Source organism: Mustela lutreola, chromosome 5 (assembly GCF_030435805.1).
Source record: "Mustela lutreola isolate mMusLut2 chromosome 5, mMusLut2.pri, whole genome shotgun sequence".
Lineage (NCBI taxonomy): Eukaryota > Metazoa > Chordata > Mammalia > Carnivora > Mustelidae > Mustela > Mustela lutreola.
The window spans coordinates 81,627,362-81,634,308 of record NC_081294.1 but is presented as its reverse complement, the minus strand read 5'-3'; the positions used below and the strand labels follow the sequence as shown (position 1 = coordinate 81,634,308).

Here is a 6,947-nt window from a genome sequence, read left to right as displayed (position 1 = left end):
AAAACTTCACACAGATCCCAGACTCTGGCTAAACTGGGACTGGCCATTTCCCTCAGACATCCTGAATATTCCCATTTCATACTTTACTGATAGTATTTCCTCAATTTAAAATGCAGTCATTTATTAAGGGCAGAGGGAGAAATGAAACCATTTAAAAACATATATAGATATATAATAATAAGGCTAACATTTATTGACCAATTACTATTTGTCAAGAACTATATTGATCTACTTAGACAAATATATAATGGATTCAATTACATGTAATAATACATATACAAATTGTTAAGTCAGTGTTATAAAAGAGGAAACCAGGTCTTAGGGAGGTTAAGTATCCTGTCCAAAACAACCCAAATGAGAGTCAACAACCTGAACTCTGAGTCAGTGTGACTCTAATCAGCAAGATTTTAACCATTCTAGGCTGCATCTATTCCAAATTCTAACTTTCATTATAGTTGTTTGAGCATAAATTTTATATCTTCCTACTAAACTGCATACTTCTTGGAACAAAGGCTAGATTTTGTATATCCAACCCCTCTCCTACCCCCAAAACACATAGATTTCTGAGCGCAGTAAGCAGAGGCAAACTCAGGAAGTGGAGTAAGGAAGAGCAAAGAATTCCAAAGCAAACTGTCAACTCTGCGACTTCTGGACTATTGAATCCTTGGAAACAGTCTGCCTCCCCTGCCCCTTGAAGCATCACACCTCTTAAATGGGCATTATTTTTGCCCCTGGGTACAATGACATGGAAGCGGATTATTGCAGAAAAAGTCCGTATGCGGTGGGTCCTCTCCTGAACAGCTCTGCCAGAAATATCCTCAGGTAGAAATCAGTCACAGCCCCTCACCTCGCTATAAATGCTGTGGTGAGTGTTGTGGTTTCTGAACACATGGGAACCAACCATTAATCCAGACTTCTCAGAGATTACAAAGCCCCCAGAGACTTTAAAATCAGGTAAAAATTTTGAAAGGAACATGTTCTCTGGAAGTTTTTTTATTCCCAGTTATATTCCCAGCAGTCTTAGAAATATGTATGTAAATTAAAGAAAGTTATTTAAAAATTCTAGAGCCAGAAGATATTAATAAATTCTGATTTTGGTTCTAAAATGGGCAAAGACTCTAGTCAGCAAAATTTGAGACCACTTCTAAATTTATCTGACCCATTTGGCTACACACTGCTGCCTGTGACAGTATCTGTGCCCATGGTATTATAGAGAACTAGAAAGGTGTGTGGAAAGAATGCAGGATTCAAAGTCAAGACGCAAGGATTCAAGGTCAGGTCAGACTGTCACTTAAAAGCAGAGAAGGCTTGTCCCTTGAGCCTCATTTTCATATGTAAATTGGAGATAGCTGGACCTACTGACTTTGTATTATTAAAACAATTTTTAATAAAAATTATTAAAATTATTAAAACAAACCCCTGTAAAATACTTTGCAACATATAAAGTCTAAAACATAAAATGCATTAATCAACAAAGGAGGCAAAATTGTAGTCAACAAAAAGACAATATGTGATATATGTTTTCTATTTGATTATAAGAGAGAATAGTTTTTTTTTTTTTTCTCTCTCTACCTTCTCCTTTTCTTCCTAACTTTATTCACTTAACAAATATTTCCTGAGTGCCTAATATGTGCCAGACATTGTATTAGGTGCTGGGACTACAGTAGCAAACTATTCAGATAAGATACCTTGGGGGAGGGCATCGATGTATGTATAAATAAATAAATGAATAAAATGTGAGGATGAGAAGCACTATGGACATAATGACAAGGATTATAAAGAACTGTTTGAGAAGGAAACACATAGTCTACAATCTGAATAATCACAAAGAGTCTCTGGTACAGAAGAAACAGAAAATAAGAGAATATTCCAGAAAGAGAGAACAGCAACTCCAAGTTCCTAAGACTGCAATGATCTTGGCATGTTTGAGAGACAGAATCAAGGCCCCTATAGTAGTAGCATAATGAATGAAGAAGAGGGTATTACAAGATACTTTGAACAGGTAATACATGTAGGAAGGACCTTGGAGACTGTGGCAAAGAATTAGATTTTATCTTAAATACAGTGGAAGCCATTTGATAATTTTAAGCAGGAGAGTGAGTTAATCTGCCTTGCATGGTCAAGATCTTTGATAAGATCAAGTAAAGAGGTAGAGTCTGTTAATATTATAACACTGAAGGGGTTTTTTTTGGTTTTTTTTTTTGTTGTTGTTGTTTTTTTAAGAGAGGCAGGCAATATTTAGCTTTTAAAAGGTTCTTTCCCTGTAGAAATTAATGGACATCTCAATCTCAACATTCAAAAATTGAGATTTCTCTCTAGTAGTCTTCCTCTTTCAGAAATGATAATTAGATGCTTCTAGCTTTGGGACGAAAACCTGAGGGCATCTTGGGCTCATCCAATTCATCAGCAAAGCTGGAGGCTATTTCTCACCCTCTTTTAGCCCAAGGCCCAAGTCATACTCTACCCTGCCCAAATAATTGCAGTAGCCTCCTCACTGGCCTCCCTGCTTTCAACCTTGTCTCTCTCCAGGCTATTTCCAACATAGCTGTCAGAGGGAGTCTGTGAATACGAAAGTCAAATGATATTACTTCTCTATCCAAAACCTTCCATTGCTCTCACATCTCAAAATCAAAATCAGGGCCCTCACAATGTCATATAAAACTTGACCCTGTGTAGCCCATTTGCCTCTCTGCCTGCCTTTCCTGCCAAGTTCCCGCTTTAGCTACAGAGGCCTTCTTGTTGCTCCTTAAACACTCATGCCTGCTCCACCTCAGGTCTTTGCACTTCTGGCCCTTCTGCATAAAATACATTCTGTAGATATACACAATGACTTCTCATTTGCCTGTTTTAGGACTTTACTGAAATTCCATCTTCTCAATAAGGTCATCTTCAGCTACCCTCTCTAAAACGACAGCACTGACCCCCACACTCCCTTTCTCCGTTCTCAGCTTTATGCTTTTCCGTAGTACTTACCCACTTCCACCATACCATAGATTTCAGTTATTTCTTTGGCTCAAACCAGAATATGATTCTCCAAACTAGAATGTAAGCTCTATAACAGCAAGATTTTGGTCTGTTTTATTCATTGCTGTGTCCCAAATAATACATAGTAGGAGCTCAGTAAGTATTTATACCTCAGATGAAGAATCTGAAATTCACAAGCCTTCACCTGAGGTCAGTCATTTATCATGGAAATAGACCAGGCATCATTCTCCAGACCAAAACTGGAACCCTGGGGGGATTGGGAGAGGGGTGGCGGGCCAAAAAGATGGCAGGAAAATTAGAGAAGTGTTAGGAAGGCCTGCTAGAGAAGGCACTCTTGGATGCCCACCGACAACAACACTGATTTGGTAAGGAAATAAAGTCATGTTCTACAACATCTCCTAGACTTTATGTATATTCATGGTAAGTTAAGTTTGGTTTGTTTATATTGGTTTGTTGGTAATGTACTATATATAAATTATCCTGTGACAGAGGTAATAATACTGATCATGACCATGTTAATAATGGCTAGAATTTATTGAAAATTGTTGCAATTATTACTAATAACTATCCCACAATCAGCTTAAAACAATTATTTATCATATTCATTTATAGATTCTACAAGTCAAATTCAAATGGCATACCAGAAAAGTTTTTCTGTGCTTCATGATGGCTGGAATCTCAGCTAGGAAAACTTGACTGCTGGGAACTGAAATCAAGTGAAGGCGTTTTTATTGACGCAATTCGCAATCAAGGCTGGCTGTTGGTTGGGACATCAGCTAGACCTTTTGACCAGGCACCTTCTTGTGGTCTATCCATGTGCCTGGGCTTCCCCAGGGTAATCAGGATTTTTCCATGGTAACTCCGTGTTCCAAGAGGGAGTATCTCAGAATACAAGGCAGAAACTGGAGTGCCTTTCATGACCTAGCCTTGGAAGTCACAAGGCATCATTCCACCATATTCTGTGGCCAAAGTAATCACAAGCCACGGAGAGGACATGAGCCCCACCTCTTGATGTCAGAGAAGCTGGTCACATTGTAAAAGGACATAGGAGATGGGAGATATTATTGCAGTCCTCTCTGGAAACTCACAGAAACTATGAAAAGCATTTTACATAATTATGTAATTTAATTATCATAGTATCCCAAGTTAGATAGTCAACATTATCTGAAATTTGAAGTAAAAGAAAACTGAACAATGGGAAGTTCAGTGATTTTCTCAAGATCACATTGTGGACATCTGATGTTCCTGAGAGCCAGGTGAATAAAACTAACTTCAGAGTTCATGTTCTAACTGATATATCTTCCTCATGGCCAGGGGAGTCTCAATAAATCAAGTGATGTGGGACTGGGGCAATAAACCAAAAATCAAAGGGACTAGAAAGGGAAGATGAGTAGGAAAAGAAAAAGAAAATCAGTAGGGGCTATGGTACAGTGATGGTACCTGGTCAATGTTCACTTATTATTTAGTGATTTGATGTGTTTTACTTAACAGGATATGGAAACAAACAATCCAATTCCTCCAATTCCTCCTAAGTTAACACAAACCAAATATTTAAAATTTAATTAAAAAATCAAGCACCATCAAAGTTCCATACTATCCATTTCATTCCATTATATTTTAAACATGATAAAGGAAGAATCTAATTGTTTGAATGTTCTCAATATTTTCATCTTTAAATGTTTAGTAGATGTAACCCAATGCCAAATTTGGCTTGATTTTATCCTAATGACTTCTGAAAAATAGCTACCATTTATTCATTGAGCAAATGGAAGTAGTCTGATGATTTTTTAATGCTACCTGGAATTACGGTCAGTGCCTTTTCGATAATGTTCTCCTGGGCATAAACTTACAGATCCTGCTTGCATTGAAAAATTCACATTAAATTACTCTTCTCTGTCAACATAATGGTAGAAAATGGAAGAGTCAACCAGCTGATAGGAAGCCTGCTGGAGACCATCTCTCTGCCCACATGTCACCTGATCTGGGGACCACAATTCTATTCCCCAGCACATTTCAACAGCTCCCCCAATGTCCTTGTGATAAACAGCAGAATACTCACCATGGCCATGAAACCCTGCAGGATCTGGACCTCGCATGCCTCTCAGCCCCACCTGATATCCCACACTTCCTTGTTGCCTCTATCTTCCAGACATTCTGAATGTCTTTAATGTCTCCAAACATGTCAGTTTTCCTCTCACCTAAGGACTTTTGTAGATGGTAGTTCTTTGAACTCCCTATCTATAAGTCTCATAGCAACCATCACTTGCTTGAGGACATTTTCCCAGATCTCTCTGACCAGGTGAAACCCTCCATCCCCCCAAATATGTTCTTAAAGTTACAGTCATTTCCTTCAAGGTATCCATCTCAGTGCGACTTCACATTTATTTTAATGTGCTTCATTGATTAATTTCTATCCCCCTCAGTATACAGTAAGCTCTTCAAGGACAAAGACTGTGCATATTTGCTCTGCAATCCTCACCATCTAGTACAATGCCAGGCCTGGGTTACTCAGTAATTACTTATTAAATAAATAAATGGAAGAATAAATGTTAAAATGAATGAATAAAAAAATCATAATTCAGGTTCCTGAGGGTCTCAATCAGCTCTCTTAAAAGAATCATCAATATAGTCTTCCCATATCCAGAGCTTTCTAATCTTACTATCTCCACAATCTGATGGCAAGCCAAGACAATATTAATAATGCATAATCCACACATGATTTTCACTTTTAAGGAGTTTCACATTAACTACCACATTTCATTTGACTTACAGATAAAGGATATGAAGTTCAAAATGCCACAAAAACACAAAGTTAGAATTCTAATCATACCACCAAGACTCCTTGGCAGAGCTAAACAAGGAAGGTGAGGAACTAGAAATTGGGTCCACTTCTGAAGGCCCATTGGGAAAGATATCTAAAAATAGAGGTATTTCTTCAACCCCAAACAAAACACAGATTTAATTTACTAAAAGGGTGATTTTGTTAAAGCTGAGATAGATTGGGTCATGTATCTATCTCGGCAGAGAGTATACCTGATTGAGAAGTATAAAAGTAGAAAAGAGGGCACACGGTGGCTCAGTCAGTTAAGCATCTGCCTCTTGATTTCAGTTCAGGTCATGGTCTCAGGGTTGTGAGGTTGAGGCCCATGTTGGGCACCATTGTCAGTGAGGAGTCTACTTGAGATTCAGTCTATTCCTCTGCCCCTTCCTCACCCACCCATGCTCTTGCTCTCTCTCAAAAACAAAACAAAATAAAACAAACCTACCAAAAAAGAAAAGAAAAAAAAAAGGAAACAGGAAGTCTATCAGGTCAGTTCCTGGCTTAGATAGCAACTGTCACCAGTTTCTCCTTTATGTACCTTATATTGTACAGGCAACCAACTTAATATAGATACTGCTAGTCTTGATTTGCCTATGTAAGGCAGTTTAGCATCTCATTATCCAACTGGCTCTCAGTGTTTCCTATGAATACTCTTAGTCTCACAACTAAAATAAAAGTTGGTAGGAACTATATTTAAGCATAACTCTGTGCTCCACGCACAAGGGCCTTATAAATCATTTGACCCAAAAACATCTTTTACAGATTTCACAGGGGACCAGTCAATCCCAAAAGAAATGACTAGAATCTGAGTACAGATTTTGAAACTGTTAAGTTAGAAAGACAAAACTTGGAGTCCTAAGTCCACTTAACGATGAGGAGCCTTAGAAATTCTCCATGCTTTGCTCTGAGTACCTTAAAGGCCCATAAACCATAAATACATCAATCTTCACAATGGTAGAAGCCCTGATTCAAATCATCTCAGTCCTTGAATTTGAGTTAAGGTAATCCAGGACTTCTGTTGACTCTAGCCTCTTGCTAGAAGCAAAACTAAACCCTTTCTGGAGGAATACCATCTTAGAGTTCACTTTACCCTAATAGTTTTTTCAAATACAGTGTCTGGAATTCAATAAAAAACCAACTA

General features: G+C 38.0%; 1 protein-coding gene across 1 annotated transcript in view; it reads right to left on the bottom strand.

Moving 5' to 3' along the window:
- The window catches only part of KCTD16 (potassium channel tetramerization domain containing 16), a 281,874-nt gene that overhangs the window by 237,189 nt on the left and 37,738 nt on the right, over positions 1–6,947 (bottom strand). The window lies entirely within an intron of this gene.